The sequence below is a fragment of the Dermacentor variabilis genome, chromosome 10 (genome assembly GCF_050947875.1).
Source record: "Dermacentor variabilis isolate Ectoservices chromosome 10, ASM5094787v1, whole genome shotgun sequence".
Lineage (NCBI taxonomy): Eukaryota > Metazoa > Arthropoda > Arachnida > Ixodida > Ixodidae > Dermacentor > Dermacentor variabilis.
The window spans coordinates 38,044,329-38,050,866 of record NC_134577.1 but is presented as its reverse complement, the minus strand read 5'-3'; positions in this window follow the sequence as shown (position 1 = coordinate 38,050,866).

Below are 6,538 nucleotides of genomic sequence, written 5' to 3'. Positions count from 1 at the left end.
CAATGAACGCAGTTCTAGGTTTCTAGCGTATATAGACATTTGTTCCACTGTAACACCATCCACTCAACAGCTTGGTAGGACGGCTGTTCACGTGACCTTGAAGAGCATAGAACTATTCTGTTTCAGAGTGTGCAGTTTTACAGAACAGTCTACGCACGTGCGCATATAGATCATGCATAAAGCGTGTAGCGCATCGCTGTGTGTCTGAAGGGATCGAGCCATTTCCATTGATTCGTAAGTCCGCGAGATCATCATCTCGTCTGCTTGCCGTCTGTTTCAATTTTTTTTCGTCGGCTATCGTTTTCTTTCGTGTACGTCTGCATGTTCTGCGTGTTACGTATGCTATCTTTTCTTTCGCGCCTCGATTTAGCGGAGTTCTCCGCGTGATTTGTTCTTTTCTCCAGGGAGCGATTCCTCCGTTGGCGAAGACGTTTTGCTAAGCGTCGCTTCTTTTGTATCGGTTTCTTCTGTTTTCTTTTTTTTGTCGTGCAGTTTTGTCATGTAGTTTTCTTTTTCTTCGCAGTAGCTGGTATTTTGTGACACGCCGCATTGTCCTCGCGATCTAGGATCGATAGTGTCGACTTCGCTCCTTGTAAGCGTCATTGCGAATCGGGTTTCGGATCGCGAGAATCAATCTCTTCCTCGCGTTTTCTCCGTAAAGCTCCCCTCCCCCTCCTCTTTCCCCCTCCATGTCCCTACCGTCACGCTCATACATTTGTTGTATGTATCACTATTCTCCCCTTTCGGGGATATAATAGAAGGAAGCCATCGCCAGTCCTGCGTTCTTTTTTCTTGTATATAACCCGCTTTCTCATTCTTTCCCACTTAGATGATATCCTCTGCATATCAATCCCCCATTCGTTTTGAGCGTTAAGGCGATGCAAATGCAGAATTGATCGGCAAGGCGCTCGAAGTTGATTGCGCGCTCGAAAAAGTAGCGTTTGCATCTTTTTTTATTTTTTATTATTTCACTTGATATCTAAGGTTCTAGTTCCAGGTTCACGTATTCGTCAGATCAGTTAGCCATCTCTTATAAAGGTACTACGCTGCGTAATTTCAATGTGTGCAACTGATAGTTTGGTGCCGTCGTTATCTATTGAAGCATTCTGTTGCTCGCTTTCTTTTCAGCGTGAATTTAGGTATTCGCGATCGCGCTTACAACAAGTGAAGTCGGCAGACTTTGCATGTAGGGAAGTTGCGGGTTTGAATCCCGGCTGTAGTGGCTGTATTCCGATGTGGCTGGAATGCAAGCGCATTCACTCGAGTTATAACATTTACGTGCATGGTAAAGAACCTGAGGTAGTCAGCATCAATCTGATGATTTCCACTACGGCGTCTATCGTAGACTCAGAACTTTCAGGCGGTAACGCTCTGAACCAATCAGTGCATTTTATATTGAGACATGTGGTTGCAAAAGTAAAGAACAGTGGTGTCTATGCAAGCAAATGTTCTACTTTGGGCTTTCCTTGTGTTTACGGTTTCACAACCAAGTATATAGCGCATTTTTAGTGGACTAGCTTGCAAAAGAAAGGAAATATGTATTCTCCTTAAAATAATTTCCGCCCCTAAAAGTGAATAAGGGTGCAAATCGGTCTATAATTCACACCCTTGTTTAGAACGATTACACTCTTAGACCGATTTAAACCCGTACTTACTTTTAAAGGTGTAAATTATCTTACAGATTACACTCTTTAAAGAATTTACACCATTTGGGCTTATCCCACTCGGTGGCCGTTGCCAGCCTTCTCCCTCCCTTATTTCTTTCTCTGTTCACCGTAGACATACTTTCATACCGAATAATAATAATAATAATAATAATAATAATAATAATAATAATAATATACAATGCACATACGTTGGGATCTGTCTGAAGCGAAGCCTTTAGTGACCCACTTAATTTGAATACTACACAGTTAACAGCCTCGCTTACAGTGGTTTGCTTTCATCCTGTGCAGCATGTAATCGATTGTCATGTTTGTGCCTTTCCGCCATATAGGTCACGACAGTTGCGTGGCAAGGCGGAAGTCCGCAAGGTCTTTGATTTCGCGCACGTTGAAAATCTCGCTTGGTTTCTCCGTAGGACCTCGCGGTGGGGGTCATCAATCTCAGCGAAAAGCACGCACCGTATTTCGCGGCAGTAATTTTATTTCGTTTATTTGCATGCGCCACAACAGCGTGCCAATTTGAGCGGTTTTCCGCATCTTCGTTCTAGTTGGCACGCTGCAGTATCGGCGCTGGTATCCGGCACAACAGTTTGCCTTGCTCTTCTTTTGCTCGTGAGCTGAAAGTTCAATGTATGTCTCTCTCTCTGTCTTTCTAGGTAAGTACACTTCCGGCGTATCTCCTGGCTTTCCACATCTAGCTTCTTGACTCGCCTGCGTAACCCATAGTGACGAGAGATCACTCATTGGTCTTTTCTCACAGGTATGAGAATATAGGTTTACTCTTGTCATTTATCCTGCGCCTCCTAGACAGCGTTTTAAGTCCTTGCGGCCACTGAAGCCGGGGAGCGTTTGCCGAGCACCGGGACGCGAGTCTCCTCCGGCAAATGTTGATTGATTGATTGATTGATTGATTGATTGATTGATTGATTGATTGATTGATTGATTGATTGATCTGTTTCGTGATATACAAAATGTTGGCAGCTTTCATCGCGGACCTTTTCACAACATTTTATCGTCTAATGAATGCGTATGAATCTCAAGAAGAAGTGAACACATAAGAACAAACGTGCGCGCACTTACCGACACTTACACGCACTTACCGACACTATATACCGGCACTTACAGGCACTTACAGGCACTTGTTACCGGCACTTGTTACCGACACTTACCGGCACTCGCCGACACTTACCGACACTTACCGGCGCTTACCGGCACTTACCGACACTTACCGGTACTTACCGACACCTACCGGCACTTACCCGCGCTTGAATCGTGAGGAATGCAGCGAACGCGACAAGGCATTTGGTGCGACGGGCACTTTAGTGTTCGAAGTTGATTGCATGCATGTTCTAGTGCTTAGGTTCATTGTTCTTCATTGGAGAAAACAATGGGATATGCGCAATGATCTCGCCTCGTACGTCCTCCCTTTCTTTTTCTTGAATCACTTACGTGATTTAATAATCACCTCGTTGATCTGACTACACAGTTATCTGAGGAACATACCCGTAGGCCACTGCCCGCTCGCAGGCAGGGCAAGTCTTGCGAAGAATCGGCGCCGGTTCCTGCGAATATACCTTCACTAGACTTCAAAGCTACATGTCTTAATTCCGACCTTCATGGTCAAGTTAAATCGCGCCAGATGATAGCACTCCAGGTTACTGCACGCAGAATTGAATTGAGAACCCGGAGAACGGCCGTGTCCCACGGTTTTGCCTGTGCCCAGCCCATGTGTTGCACGATATTTCACCGTGGTCTTAGAATACCGAGTAGATGTGCCAAAATAAAAGTTTCAACGCGGGCTCAATTAACGCAACGCGGTAGAACTCTTGTCAAACCGTTGGCAAATGAAGTGGGTCGCCCGTAGCTGGTTGTTAAGCTTCTTTGGCGCCGATTTTGTGCGAATGCGTATGGAGGGGTGAGACCACCCTCTCCTCGGGGAACGAGGCTTCGAGGGAACCAAAATAAGAGAACTGAAAACGGATCGTAGCTGCCAAGGAAGGCGATGATAAGTCGCACCCGCTTTGTCAATGGTCGCCCTGTCGAGACCAGGTCCGCTCAGGGGGTCGCGAAGAAAAAGAAAGGTCGCTCCATTAATTAGGACGTGCTACCGAACTCCGAAGGAAACTGCTCGACTTTGTATGGCGCCGAGCTGGTGAGGAGGACGGAGTCTGCGCAAATGGAGTGAGCGGCTCGTGAAAATGACGTACACGAACAGACAAAGGGGCACAGCTCCGCGCCAGTGTATACGGGAGACGACCCTCGATGCGGCATCTTTCGCAAGTGACGCCGGAATCGTACAGTCTTTCAACGATCGCGCAGGTCGGTATACGGCAGTCGCTCGCATAGGCCGCGCCGGTGTACCTCGATGAGCCGGTGCAAATGGACGGGGTAAACAAAAAATGAAAAAAGAAAAAAAAAAGGGTCACCGGCGAGCGTGTGTTCGTTATCATTGAAAGAAACCCACGTCGTTGTGTACACACGCTCAAATGGACTCGGCGCGCGGGGAAATGGGGAGCGCAGGGAAAATAATGGGGAGAACTGGCGAAATGAAGTGACGAGTGCTATTTGCAGTGGGGGAGGAGGCTTGGACATGCACGTTTGTTTGAAGGAGGCACGGGAAGGAAAGGAAGGCGCGCAAGAACCGTCGCGTGCTCCAACTGCGGTTCTCGCGGTTGGTACAAGAGATATATATATATACGCTATAGAGATGATACATTGACGGTGCGGGGTGAGGGGGGGGATCACGCGGAGGGAAAATGGTTGGTAAGAGACACATTGTTGGGAAAATGATGTGCTCTACGGTGAACCGCAGCAGCTTCCAGCGGTTGCTGTATACTTCGGCGCTTTCCTTTATTCCTTCTTGTGTTCTTTAGTTCGTTCGCTCTTCGCTGGTTCGCTCATTCATTCTTCCATTCGTGCCCGTGCGTGAGAACACGAAAGCATGGAGGCTTCGTGTTCAGGACGAGTGCAGCAGCGGAGTTCAAACGGGGCCACAAACGAAAGGAAAGCATTGCGGGAATGACCATCTGCTTTCTTTGTTATTGTACCGTCGAAAAATTGCAAACTATCGCAGGGTTAATTACACTTTCACAGGTATCGGTAGTGTCGACGTATGTAGGTGAAAAAAAAAAAAGAAAGACTTGCCGCCAGCGGACGCTGAGACCCTGCGCATTCTGCACAGCGCATGCTATAATACCAGTTAGCGTTTCTAATATATATATATATGTATATTACACTACAGGTCTTAATGAGACTTTGGGAACATGCTGAGCGTGTATGCAAGCGTCTGTGAATGCAAGTGCCGTTTATGCACGTGTGTCTGATTACTGCGCATATCATAACTGTCATCCAGCAAGCGTACCATGCCAGGCCATATACAAGGTTATGGCCAAACCGTTAGGCAGGTACGCATTGCCAGCTTTCATTAGAGATATCTCTGTCTCCCTGCCAGTTGATCAGCGACGGTGGATGTTGCGCCCCTTTGATGCGTTATTGGGCATGTCTATATATGTGTGTTCTCGGATTAGGCGGTTTAATTAAGGACGTGCATAGTCGAGATGCGCGTATTTTTTTCTTGGTTTCAAGTCTATTGCTACTGAGTTTGTGTGGAAGGACGCTTGTGCTCGCGCGATTCCGTCTCGATGCGTTTGAGGAAAAAAGAAAAAAAAAGGGGGGGGGGCAGTCTAATCTCCATAGCATGCTTCGCACTCGCGCCTCGTGCACATACGCACACATCTACGGAGATCGAGCGAGCGAAAGGAACTGCGCGGTATAAGACCCCCGGCAGGGTGAAATATGAGCGCTAATTCCTCCTGCCTCTTCCTCCACTTCCTCGTGCACCGCTTGCCACCCATCGTTCCGCCTTTCTTCCGACGTTCATCCATTCGTTTTCTGGCCTCGCTTTCTCGGACTTCCTCGTTTTCTCCCCCTCTCGCGGTCGGTTTATTTCTTTCGCGCGACGACTCTCTCGTCGTTTCCTTGGACAATCGACAACTGCGCGCGCGGTCGCACCCTATACGTCGTCGTTGCATAACTGCCCGCTCGCATCAAGCCCCCCCCCCCTCCCTTCTCTCCATTGAGAACGCGGAGAAATGGCGAGGAGCTGTGCTGAGGGCGAGCACACCGTGTTATGCCTGCCTCGCTTTCCGCTTACTTCTCCTCCCTCGCGGCGCCTTTTTCTCTACCTTTCTTCTTTCTTGTCTCTTTTATCCTCGTACCCTTCCGGCCTCATACCTCTCTCTCTCTCTCTCTCTTCGTTAATTTCATTTTATTCCTCCTTTTTATTGCTTCGACTGAGCTCTGCTTGTCACTCGGCGCGCACTTGAGTGCGCCCGTAAGATTCGATTGTTGTATGCGCGCTGCTGTGCTGTGCCTCGCCGATCGAAAACAGAAGGGAAGCGAGAGAAAGAAAGAATTGAAAGAAAGAGCGATGACTCCCTCCCCCCCTTCTTCCCTCTGCTGCCGACGTCGATAGGAAGAAAGAAAGCGGCGCCGAGCGAATGTGTTTCTGCGGTTAGTGGGGGACAAATAGACGGCGGCGACAGTTTGCCATTCATTTCGATGCCTCGGTCGCGCCTCTTCCTCTCTTTCTTATCTTCGCGGTGGCTGTGGTTTCTCTTTTCTAGAAAGAGAGAGAGAGAGATTTGGCAGTACTCGCAGTGATCGGTTCCGGCGCTCCGTGGGCTCTGTTGAGCGCTCGTGCAGGCGCGCTTCGCGCTGCACGCATGGTGCGCGATGGAGTGAGTGCTCGCCGAGGGTTCGTTGCCCCGCCTCTTTCGGTGGTCGATCGTTTTCTCGGTGTGTCGGCGCGATGTCGGTCGTCGAATCGTCTTGCGTTCTGTCCTTCGGCATTGCAGTTAGCCCTGCACACCACA